This window comes from Leptopilina heterotoma, unplaced genomic scaffold (genome assembly GCF_015476425.1).
Source record: "Leptopilina heterotoma isolate Lh14 unplaced genomic scaffold, ASM1547642v1 Lhet_52, whole genome shotgun sequence".
Lineage (NCBI taxonomy): Eukaryota > Metazoa > Arthropoda > Insecta > Hymenoptera > Figitidae > Leptopilina > Leptopilina heterotoma.
This window is the reverse complement of record NW_025111114.1, coordinates 1125714-1139236: the sequence shown is the minus strand read 5'-3', so window position 1 is coordinate 1139236 and position 13523 is coordinate 1125714. Positions and strand designations below refer to the sequence as shown.

Genomic DNA, 13523 nt, shown 5'->3' with positions numbered 1-13523 from the left:
TATCATTTTTTATTTCACTGAAATCCAATTGAGAAAATAAAACCATAAATATTTAATGATTTCTATTATCTTTTTCATTTTCCTATTTTTTTCATCATCTACTTTTCTGTCATAAAATAATTCTCTTCCTGCTTTGAAGCAAAAATATAAAATTTTCTATCGTTAAATTTTTCCTATTTCCCTTTTTTTATTTGTGTACTTCAATTTTATATTTTTAATTATTTTCTACTTTTAATTTTATTGTATTTTTGTTTCTTGCGTTTTTTCCATACTTTTTATGTTTTTTATTTTTACATCATTTATGTAGTTAAAATTGAATTCCAAATTTAAATTGTTCTTCTCAATTGTCTACATTCAAAAAGTAAAATTTTCCTTTTCGTATTCAAATAGTACAAAGTATTTATATTTTGAAACATTTCTGGATAAGCTGTAATAATTTTTTATTTGAACAGTAAGTCAGCATTTTTATTTAATCGAATGTCCCAATTTAAATAAACAAAGTTTAGGTCATAATGCTAATTTCTCGATAAAAAAAGTTTTTGACGAAACTCATCAATAGAGAGTGAAAAATTGAAATAAATGTATTCAAAGAAATGAATTAAAAAACGGAATTCAAAAACTAGAATTAAAAAAAAATTGAATAAGCAACAATCTTAATATATTTTGAAAGAAAAAAATCAATATTTTTCAATCATTGAATTTCAGTATTCGGTTAAATAACAATTCTACTCAATAAAAATTCCCAAATATTAGAATTATGAATTCGGAAATGAATTATAAAATTTAGTGAACGAAAAATTCGAAAATATATCGTAAAATTGAAACTATTTTCGAAAATTATTTTTAATTTAATGAATTCCAATAAATTTTTGTGAAAAATTTCTATATTTAAAATTAGTTCTAAAAAATTGAAAAGAAAAAAAAGAAAAAACGAAAAAAAAATGAAATCTAGAATTAAGAATTGAAAATTCAAAAGAGCGTATTAACATGACTGAAGTGAAATAAATAAAAAATTCATAAGCGACCTGATCTTGACAATATGTTTTCTGGTGCAGTCTGCCTCTACTTGTGGTCCTATTGTTCACTAATCAAGTGCCATTAAAACTCCCCTCCTCTCCCTCTATTTCTCTCTTTCCATTCGCCTCTTTTCTTTACGAAATACTGAAAAATAAAAAAATATTCTTAAATACATTTACTTCTCTATATATCTAAAATATGAAAATTTGTAAATGTGGCACAAAAGTTATAAATACATTTTTATTATATTACATTTGTGTAATACTGAAAAATATGAAACTTGCACGTGGGAAGAACCTACTAAATATATGGTAATATAATTTAGTAATGAATTTGACGCGTGTCACAGCTGTGTGCGACTCTTCGGTGAGACACATTTTTTTTGGGTCTTTTCATTCGACCTTCGTATTCACTTGAAATAAAATTTATACTTATAAATGAATATCAAGACACGTGCATCGTATCACGATATTGTCATGAACTTCCGGTCTCGACTAATTTTTCCCTACATGACAGGTTCCCGCAAATTAACCTCATATCCGCGTGGAAGAATTATGATGAGTCCGAATTTCAACCAATTCTTTTTTACTTTTAATATTTAATTTAAATTAGACGAATTTTCTCGATTTTCTCATTGAAGAATTTTTATTTAACTGAATCTCTATTTAAAGGAATTTTTAACTGAATTTTTATTTAACCGAAATTCGATTTTTTTTAAAAACTTCAATTAAATATATTAGAAAATAAAAACTTGAAATAATTTCAATAAAAAATCCGCAATTAAACTTTCTCAAAAAATTAATTCTTCATAATTGTTAGTTCCAAATGTGAAAAATTCAGATTTTCAAAGATTTTAATTTGAAACCTTTTCAAAATTCAATTATTTCAAAAAATTCACGCTATAATGCTTTCAATATTCAATTGTAATTTAAAGTTTCAACTGAAATTCATTTTTAAATCAATTTTTATTAAAGAATTCAACTAAAATTCAATTATTTTAATACAAAAACAAATTTTTTGAATAATTGCATATTTCTTAAAATTAAATTCTCTTAAAGAATTTTATTAATAAATTTTTTAATAATTGAATTCCTGTGTAATTTTTATTATTTTATGAAAATAATTAAAGGTTTGCGTAGAATTTTATTAAATTTTTTTTAAATAATTGAAATCTTTTGGAAAATTTTATTATTAAAATAGTAGATATTAAAAATCATTAAATTCAGGAAAATTTTTGAAAATAATTAAAATTTTGCTAAGAATTTTATTAAAAGTTTTTGAAAATAATTGAATTTCGGAGATGATTTTAATTATTTCTAAAGGTAAATGAAATTTTGACGAGAATTTAAAAAAATTTTTAAACATAATTGAATTTCTGCGAAGAATTTTATTATTTTTGAAAATAATTGAATTTCTCCAATCATTTGTAATTTCTCTAAAATTCTCTAAATTCGTCGAAAAGAAGATTCGAATTGTATTGAAAATTTCTTTTGAAAATTCAATTAAATTACAAGAAAACAATAAATTTCTATTTTTATTTGAAACCTTTTCAAAATTTAATAATTTCTAAAAATTCACGCTCTAATGCTTTTAATATTCAATTACAAATCTAATTTTTTAACTGAGATTCATTTTTAATTAAATTTTTATTAAAAAATTCTACTAGAATTCAATTATTCAAATACAAACAAAACTATTTATTAAATAATTACATGTTTTTTAAAATTGAATTTTCATAAAGAATTTTATCAATAAGTGTTTAAATAATTGAATTCTTTTGACGAATTTTAATAAAATTTTAAGAATAATAATTGCATTTTTCAAAGAATGCCATTAAAATTAAAAATAATTGTAATTTTGCAATGAGTTTTATTATTTATGAAAATATTTGAATTCCTAAAAAGAATTTTATTATTTACGAAAATAATTGAATACCTGTAAAAATTTTAATATTTATGAAAATAATTGAATGACTGCGAAAAAATTTATAAAAAATTTGTAAATAATTGAATTCCTGTGAAATTTTCATTATTTTATGAAAATAATTAAAGGTTTGCGTAGAATTTTTTAAAAAAAATTTTAAAGAATTGAATTCTTTTGGAAAATGTTATTAAAATAGTAGATATTAAAAATCATTGAATGGAGGAAAATTTTTGAAAATAATTGAAATTTTGCCAAGAATTTTATTAAAATTTTTGAAAATAATTGAATTTCGGAGAAGAATTTAGTTATTCCTATAAAAATAATTAACATTTTGACGAGAATTTAAAAAAATGTTTGAACATAATTGGAATTTTGCGAAGAATTTTATTATTTTTTAAATAATTGAATTCTTTTGGAAAATTTTATTAAAATAGTAGATATTAAAAATCATTGAATTGAGGAAAATTTTTGAAAATAATGGAAATTTTACCAAGAATTTTATAACAAATTTTTGAAAATAATTCAATTTCGGAGAAGAATTTAATTATTTCCAAAGGTAATTGAAATTTTGACAAGAATTAAAAAAAATTTTTGAACACATTGAATTTCTGCAATAATTTGTAAAGAAATTTCGAAATATCGAAAAGGAAAATATTTACTTTAAATATTCAATTTTAATTAAGTGTGTAAAAATTGTGTTTTATTATATTCGGAAAAGAATTACAATACTTCGTCTAATATATGAGGAATCAATTCGTGAAAAAAGTAAAAAACTGACTTTTTTTTTAAACAAAAAAATTGAAACACAGAAAATTTAGTTTCAAAGGGAATAATTTGTAGAGCTACAAAAGCTAACTATACTACAGATATTTATGGTGAAAAGTCGAATAGTAATCTACTTTATTTTCCAGAGAAATGGGAATCGATATATGGTGACATGCTGTGTATTTCGGGGGTTGGAATTGTTACTAATCGAACAAATTCACGATGAACCTCTAATTATTACGTTCGGACAGTGGCGAATACTGTGTAATTTAAACGATTGAGTATATATAGAAGAAGGGGAGTGAACATATGGCGGTCATCCGTGATTTTACAGCTATACTTTGTCGCTGCTTAATCTGTTGAACGTGTGGGGGAGTGCGAAGGGAATAGGAATCGTTGGGTATTGTATTGGCTTGCAACATGCAATTTAGGTACAATAGCGATTGCTGTCGATACTTGCCTCACACCCCCTATTGTTAAACACACAATGTGCTAACAATACTCTAACTCTTTTTGCTGCACTATGAATTCTATCTTGAAATATTTATGTGTCCTTGCCAACAATATTCTCCCCTCCCATCACGCACAGTCCCGCACCTCAATCTGAGGAAAATGACTTTTCATTAATCCATCTAATTATTTATTTCCCTTTTGGTCTTTTTTTCCTAGCTATTTCTTCTTTTGTATTATAGAATCTTTCTTTTCTAGAAAATTATTTTTCATTTTGATTATTGCTTCTATTTAATTATCCGTATAATTATTCTCTTCTTCTATATTTTTTCTTTTATTTCTTCTTTTCTCCGGTGAAAATTATTTTACGATTAGACTATAGCTTTTATTTAACAGAATTTTTAATTAACAATTTTTTTATTTTGAAGAAATCAAATAGAATTTTATTTTACCGAAAATTTACAAATAAAAAAATATAAATTTCTTATTAATGGTAATATTTTTTCATTTATAAATTTCCAATAAAATAAAATTCCATTCATTCAAATAAACAAAAATTTTTATCAATTAAACGACGAATTTCGAAACAAAAATTGAAAATTCCGCTTTCTAGATAATTATCATTCGAGCGTCTCAAAATATCCAAAGCTTAGATAAATTTGTCAAAGGAGCTTTCCTTCCCGGAATTCCGGGACATTACAGGTGGATTCGCAAGAAACGAAACTGTGGGAACGAGGTTACGAGAAGAAAAAGAAGAATAATCTAAAAAAAAAAAAATACTACACTAGATAACAGGTACCGGATGTCCAGGATTACGTGTCTCCCTAAAAATTAGACATGGCAATTTTTGCCGCTTACTACATATATGGTCCGATTTTGAAATTGAAACTCTCAACATATAATCTCACCAACATCGTTGGTCATCTTTAAGAAATGTTATTTCACTTCTCGAGCGTTGTCGACGACTCCGGAAAATTTGCAGTCAATGGAACTATGCACCCCGACCTTTAAAATTGCTTTCAAAGCGGGAACTCTATTCTTCAATGTACATTACGTATAAACAGGCTGGAAAATCGGCGATAAATGACCATCGGTAACTGCTGAACGCTAAAGAATTGTGAAACCTCTATCAAAAAATTATCTGGAACCAAGAAAAGAAATTCAAGAAATTAACTATTATGGGTTAGTTTCACTCAAAAAGATATATTTATATATAATAAGAAGCAACAGAAAATTTTATGGGAACATTTTATATATTTGTTAATGATTTCTGTCGAATATAACGAAAATAAATTGAATATGAAATTATTTCCTTTTCTAAAGTTCCTAAAGTTCCTTCTAAAATTATTTATTATCCTTCTATTATTATTTAGGTTCATATTTTTTTATGTTTCATATTTTCAAATATTTTAATAAAATTTCACGAAAGAATTCAATTATTTTCTAAAATTTTAATAAATCCTTCGAATTAATTTTATAAATAGTAAAATTCTTTGCAGGAATTCAATTATTTTCAAAACAATTTTAATTGAATTCTTCGGAAGAATTCAATTTTTAAACAAATTTATAACATATTTCGAAAAAATTCAATTTTTTTCTAAAATTTAAATAAATACTTCGAATTAATTTTATAAATAGTAAAATTCTTTGCAGGAATTTAATTATTTTCATAAATAAAAAAATTCTTCGAAGGAATTCAATTACTCTCTTATTTCTCTTAGTATTATTCTCTTATTTATTTAAACTAGAGCGAATTTTTAAATTTACTTTTAAGAAGAAAAAATCACCCATAACATAAACGAATTTTTTATTTTCAATTTTTGATAAGAAAAATTCAAATTTTACAAATTGTAGTTTTCAAATACGAATTTTTTTAAAATAAAGATTAATAAACCATAAAGTAAAAATTTTTTTTCTAAAATGTTTTTTTTTAATTTAAATAATTAATGTTCTAAAATTATTTTCAATTTTAGAAAAATTACAACCAGGAAAATTTTTTTTGCTGAGTTAAAGAATTCATTTGCTTTGACTTGTTTTTTCGATTAGAAATTAATTTTTCTTTGAATCAAAAAAAATTTGATTCAAAAAAATTTATTTGATTAATGAAAATTTATTAGATTAATAGAAAATTTATTTGATTAAAAAAAATTATTCGACTCCAAAACAATTTATTTGTTCCAAATAAATTTTCCTGTTTAAATTCAAGATTTCTTTGACCCTGTATAAAAAATAAAATTTCCTAGATTTAAAAAACAAATTTCTTGCATTCAAAGAAAATTTATTCAAATCAAAGAAAAGTTTTTCAACTAAAAATTTTCTTTGAATCAAAAACCTACTTTTTTCTTGAAGGCAAATTTTATTTTTAATGAAACAAAATGAGTCTAAGTAACTAATTTCTTTAAATTAACAAAAAGTTCTTTTTGGATGTAAAAAAATAAAAAAAGTATAAAGATTAATAAACCGTAAAGTAAAAATTTTTAATTTTAGAATTTTTCTTTTAATATATAAATTATTATTATATACAGTAGAACCTCGGTTATCCGAGCCTCGATTATCCGAGATTCCGGATTATCCGAGGCACTAAACATGCTCGGATAATGCGGAATAACTCGGATAAAACGGATCGAGCGACTAAATTTGGAAAATAAATTTTACAAAACCACTATTTGTGATCATTGCATTTAAAATTTCGTCCATTTTTGTCATTTAATATTATTCTAACACTTTAAACACATGAAAAATAATTTAAAATTTTGAAATTTTCATTGGTTCCGTGTTATCCGAGTTTTCGATTATCCGAGGTACCTCTTCCTCACATTACCTCGGATAATCGAGGTTCTACTGTAATAATAAATTTTCTGAAAATTTAATTTATTGAATTAGAATTTATTAATTTTATACAATAAAATTTTTTAAAATTTCCCCAAAAATAGATTCACTAATAAATTTATACGAATAATTTGTTAATCTTTCTTTTTCGCTTTCTGGTGTTTCACGAGTTTGGCAAATGGTTCTTGACGGACATCACGCCTGATGGGATTAAAATTCGGCAAATTTGGAACAGTTGGATTCGGCACTTCCGGTGGCCGTCTATTTTGATTACTATTTACTTGACTCGAATTTTCTTCCTGACTATTCGTCGAACATTTTTTACACTTTGATTTTCTTCTTCGTTGCTTAGAAATCTTTTTCTCCCGAAGTGTAACAAATCTTTATAGAGGAAAATAATTTTTACTGTATTTTATTTTCTTATTGAAGATAAACAATTATTTTATTACTCATTTATTTATTTATTTATTTATTTAAATATATACGGGCTGTGCCCATTAATTAAAAGTAAATTAAATACTAATAAAAATACTATAAAAACACTAATTAAATAAGTTTTTCCATTCAAATAAACACCAACTTATATTTTTCATCTTCTTCACTAATAATTCCGAAATCAATTCCCGTACGAAGGGCAATGCGAACTTCTTCCCGAATATTTGTTTTCAAAGGAAAATTATATTTTTCTTTAAGTATTTTGACAATTTCGTTTTTCGTCAGACCTTGATTATTATTCGACTTTAAAAGTCTGTAAATAAGGACGGATTTTCGCACCATTTTTTTTATTCAAGACAATAATTTAGTTATTTATTAATTATTAATTATTAATTTAAATAAAAAGAGGAAAATTCATTTTTAATTTTAGACACATGTGTGTTTACAGAGTTCACGTCAACCACTTGTAAAAGTTGTTCGACCGGAAGTTGGTCATAAGAGAAGTAAATTGAAAGTGTTAATTGTGAAGTCAGAATTGAGTACTATCTTGAAAGTATTTCAAAGTAGAAAAAATAAACGTCAAAATTTCATTTCACACCTTTTGTCGTCATGAGAATGGAAAATAACTTTTTAGAAAATTCTATTAGAATTCAATTATTTAAATACAAAAAAAGAATTTATTGAATAATTGCATATTTCATAAAATTGAATTTTCATAAAGAATTTTATCAATAAATTTTTAAATAATTGAATTCTTCTGACGAATTTTAATCAAATTTTTAAGAATAATTACATTTTTCGAAGAATTCGATTAAAATTGTAATAAAGATAATTAAAATTCTGCAGTGAGTTTTATTATTCATGAAAATAATTGAATTCCTAAACAGAATTTTATTATTTACGAAAATAATTATTGAATTCCTTCGAAGAATTTTTCAAAAGAATTTAATTAGGATTTTTAAAATTTTTAATTAAATTCTTCGCAAGAATTCAATTATTTTCATAAATATTATTTAATATTTATGAAAATAATTGAATTCTTGCGAAGAATTTCTTTTTGTTTTGAAAATAATATTGAATTTTTTCGAAAAATATTAAAAATAAAAAAAAAATTGAATTCTTTCATGAAATTTTATTAAAATTGTATTAAGAATAATTGATTCTTTACAAGGAATTCTAACTGAATTCTTTCGTGAATTTTTATTGAAAATAATTGAATTATTGCAAAGATGTTTTAAAAAAATAATTCAATTGTTGTAATGGATTTATTAAAATTTTAGAAAATAATTGAATTCTTTCGTGAAATTGTATCAAAATTTTGTTGAAAATAATTGAATTTTTGCTAAAAATTTATTAAATTTTCTTTAAATAATAGAATTCTGTTCGAAAATTCTATTAAAATAGTAGATATTAAAAATCATTGAATTGAGGAAAATCTTTGAAAATAATTGAAATTTTGCCAAGAATTTTTAAAAAATTTTTGAAAATAATTGAATTTCGGAGATGAATTTAATTATTCCTAAAAATAATTGAAATTTTGACGAGAACTTTTAAAAATTATTGAACATAATTGAATTTCCGCGAAAAATTTTATTATTTTTGAAAATAATTGAATTTTCGCGAAATATTTTATTATTTTTGAAAATAATTGAATTTCTGCAATCATTTGTAATTTCTCTTAAATTCTCTAAAATTCGTCGAGAAGAAAATTCGAATTGCATTGAAAATTTCTTTTGAAATTTCGATTAAATTACAAGAAAACAATAAATTTCGATTAAAAAGTGAAAAATTCGGAAACATCTTCGCATTTCGGGAAATAATATTTTGATTTAACTATTTGCTATTTTTCATCGGGGAGACAAGATTTTCTCAACAAGACAAAAATGTTCAATAAATCAGTAAACTGTCGGTTTGACCGCACCCGGTACATTCCCGGGATTCAGTGCTGCTGCAAGACTAGCTGGTGTTTGCCAAGAGGGATGCGAGACGCCAGAGAGAGTGAGAGAGAGAGAGGAAGCTTAGAAGCAGAAGCAGCAGCAGCCATCCCCCAATGGGTGGTTGTTGGGCACGGGGCAAAGCCTGGTTGTTCACAAGGGTTTGGAGAGGACTTCTGTCGTCTCCTATGTTGTACCAAGGTATACCCTGAGACCAAAGAGAGAGGAATAAGGGGGTGAATGGCCAACGACTTTGATTTCCGTCGGGAATTTCGCGCTATCCTGTCCAGTCATGCGAAGCTGCCTTTAATCATTTGATTGCCGACGCTTTGATTCCTTCCCTGGGAAATCCGATACCAATTTCTAGACTTTAAGCCCAAGCATCTCTGACAGATAGTATATAATCCAGAAAGCCGGAAAAGGGTTCATCGTTAACTGTCCTGGCGATCTCTCTCTCTCTCTCATCTCAAAAGGGTAAAAATTATATATATATATATAAACTAATTAAACACTTTTATTAGCTTCTAAAGGGTTTCTATAAATATCTCCTAATAAAATTCAATGATTTTTCCATAATTTCCAGGTGATAAATGATAAAATTTCCATGACACATTAAATAAAAAATTTTCTCAGTTGAGTCAGGTAAATATCATGAAAAAAAATTGTTTGTCAGGCAAATTAAGAAAATTTGGACTATTTCGACTTATTTTCAAAAATTACGACTTTTTCGACTTTTCTTCCAATCATTGCAACAAAATACCACAATTTTTAGTAAAAAAATGCAACTTATTTTGATTTTTATAATACGAAAAATAACTATAAACAAATCTTTCAAAAATTGTTTTTGAATAATTAAAATTTTGTATAATTTAATTGAAAATAATTAATTTATTTCAAGTATTTTGTTACAATTTTTAAAAATCAACTTTAGCAGAATTTTAATTGCAAATTTTGAAAATAATTAAATTATCAAAAATTTTAATAAAAAATCTTTAAAGGTAAATTTAAAAATTAAAAAAAGCTTCTAATTTTTTAAAATTCAATATTTTTAATAATTTCAATTACATATTTCCAAAAATAATAACATTTCAGCATTATTTTGAACATTTTTGGAGAAATTTTTCAAAATTGAAAATTATTATTTTAAAATATTTTTAAAAAATTAATTGTAAGAATTTTTTATTGTTTGTGTATTTAAATAATTGAATTCTAGAAAAACTTTTGGAAAATTATTTAAATTAATTGATTCATCAGAGATGAAGTTTAGTTGAAAATTGTTGAAAATAATGAACGTAAAAAGTCAAAAACAAATTTTTTCTAAGAAATTATTAATTAACTTCGCAAGAATTAAATTATTTTTATAAACAATTCTTCTTGAGAATTCAATTATTTTTAATAAAATTTTAATAAAATTCAATAATCAAATGTTTAATTTCAATTCTATACAACCATGATTATTTTAAAAACTTAAAAGAATAAATAATAGAATTAAATTACTTTAAAACTTTGCAATTAAGATTATTAAAAAAACTCCACTATTTTCAAAAAAAATTCAAAGAATTTATTCTATAGAATTTAATTAGATTCAAAAATTTTAATAAAACTCTTTGCAAGAATTCAATGATTTTCAATATTCATTTTTAATTAAATTTCTCAAAATAATTCAATTATTTTTAAAAATATAATAAAACTCTTCATAAAAATTCAATTATTTTTTTAAAGAATAAAATTCTTCGCAAGAATTCAATTATTTTCAATATTTATTCATTAAATAAAAGAAAGCAAATATGTTTGAAAATAATTGAATTTTTTTGAAGAATGTTATCAAAACTTTGGAAAATAATTGAATTTTACCGAACAATTTTATTAGAGTTTCTAAAACTAAAATTTCCTAACTCAAAGAATTCAATTATTTTCTGAAATATAATAAAATTCTTCGCAAGAATTCAATTATTTTCAATATTAAATTTTTATTAAATAAAACAAAGCAAATATCAAAATAATTGAATTCCTTTGAAGAATGTTATCAAAAGTTTAGAAAATAATTGAATTTTATCGAAGGATTTTATTAGAATTTGTAAAATTAATATTTCTTAACTGAAAAAAATTCAATTATATTTTTCCAATGAATTCAATTATTTTGAATACAATTTTAATAAAATTTCACGAAAAGATTAAATTATTATTTTTATTTTGTAATAAAATTTAGTAAAAATTTTCAATTAAAATCTTTAAAAAAAACTACATTATTTTCAATAAATTCAAAGAAATTTTTCAAAAGAATTTAATTAGGTTTTTCAAAAATTGTAATAAAATTCTTTGGAAGAATTCAATTAATTTCATAAAAAATAAATATTCTTTGAAGGAATTCAATTTATTATTTTCAAATATTTTGATAAAATTCTTTGCAAGAATTCAATGATTTTGAATACATTAGTTTTAAAATAGAAAATTTACTTGATTACGTTTCTAATTTGAATTAATTAGAAACGTCAAAATAATTTGTAACAATTGAATTACTCAGAAATAATTACAATAAAGAATATTTTATGGAATTTTAAAAATATTTTCTTGATATAGTTAGAAATATTTCGGTGTAATTTCTCCTGAAAATTGTTAAAATTGTTCTGAATTTAAAATTAATTCACGCATTTAGGAAAAGCTTCAGTTTCAAAATAAATAAGAAATTTTTCCTGAATGCAACTCTTTGAAATTAATAAAATTAATTAATTAATAACTTCAAAAGTAAAAATTCAAGCACTTGAAGCCAAAATAAATCGTTGCATTTTTTCATTTTTAGAAACCTCTCTGACTTCAGTTTCAGGAATAAATCGTCAATCAATCGAATATCAAGAAACGAAAAGAAAAAAGTAAAATAATAAATAAATTGTCTTACGTGGAGGCCAAAAGAATATAGCGACGACAATCATCCAGCGAAGAAAAGAACACAGGATCAAGAAGAGATGATTTTTTTTTCTCTTTTTTTGCAGAAAAGAAGGGCCCTGACGTTTTTTCCTCGTTTGCTCTTTCCAATTGAGTCAAAACCCCCGATGATGCAGTGAGTCCTCGAAGTCGGGGCAAGTGGATTATTGACGGCACAAAACAATGGCGTAAAGCTTTGTTCGCATTGAGTCCGTTTCGTTCTCTCTCCTCTGGTTTGTAATATGTTCGATATTCCTGTGTATGTGTGAGAGGGCCTGCCTGTCCATCCACCAGTTTTATGTACGAAAGTGCTCCGATAAGCCCCGGGAGTACTCCACGAACAACGAGTCAAGTACAGGCCTATAGTACATCTGGCTGTCTGATCCCGCGGTGTTTATTAAAAATCATGCCAAACACGATCAATTCTTTTCCGAAGATCTTGAAAAACTCCTGCCTGCCTGCGTCGGAACAAAAAATTATTTATAATTAATCCAATATATTCAAAAATAAATAAATATATGTATATTATAAATAAAATATATAATAAATATTCCATATTTAATTAATTCTAGTCAATGACAATTATTACTTAAAATATTCTATGTTAATTAATTCTAGTCAGTAATAATTATTACTTGAAATATTCTATATCAATTAATTCTGGACAATAATAATTATTACTTGAAATATTCTGTGCCAATCAATTATAGAAAATAATAATTCTTACTAAAATATTCATTCACACATTTTTCAATTTAATGCGCCTTCAATAACGCGCATTTGTCAGAAATTTTCATCACTCGAAAATTTTTAAAGAAAAAAGATTTTCCTCGCGAATTCAAAAATTATAAACAAGAAAGAAAATTCCCATAGACATTAATTTGAATTAAGGTAAAATTTGTAAATCACGGAAAAATCGGTCAAGCGAAAATTCGGTTAAATGACAATTCGCGCAGTGAATACAAAAGAAAAAATTTGTCCTCTATAGGTGAAAATTGAAAAAAATATAACAAGAGTTTAAATTTTTAATCATAAAATGTGGTTCACGAAAAAAACTCCCACACATCTTTTCGTATATTTATTTTCGAGTAGCCATATTTGAACATTCAATCTGAACCGCGATTTGCTGCGAGTATATATGGGATGGAGGCGAGGATGAGCAGCCATTCGGAAAAAGATCTAAAACTTTACTCTCAGGGAATGATTCTTACCCTGAGGATTGAGAGACTTGGGGGGGTGACCTTATTG

General features: G+C 24.1%; 1 protein-coding gene across 3 annotated transcripts in view; it reads right to left on the bottom strand.

Annotated features, from left to right (window-relative positions):
- Window positions 1-12733, bottom strand: part of LOC122507872 (cyclin-K-like) — a 104241-nt gene extending 91508 nt beyond the window's left edge. For 2 of the 3 annotated variants that reach the window (XM_043620831.1, XM_043620832.1), the window contains exons 1-2: window positions 12250-12733; window positions 1026-1161 (exon numbers count right to left, since the gene is read on the bottom strand). The gene's annotated coding sequence lies outside the window, so the exon portion shown is untranslated. Of the gene's footprint in view, window positions 1-1025; window positions 1162-12249 lie in introns of those variants that run through there. The other variant, XM_043620833.1, reaches the window with a different exon arrangement.
- Window positions 12734-13523: the final 790 nt, after the last annotated feature.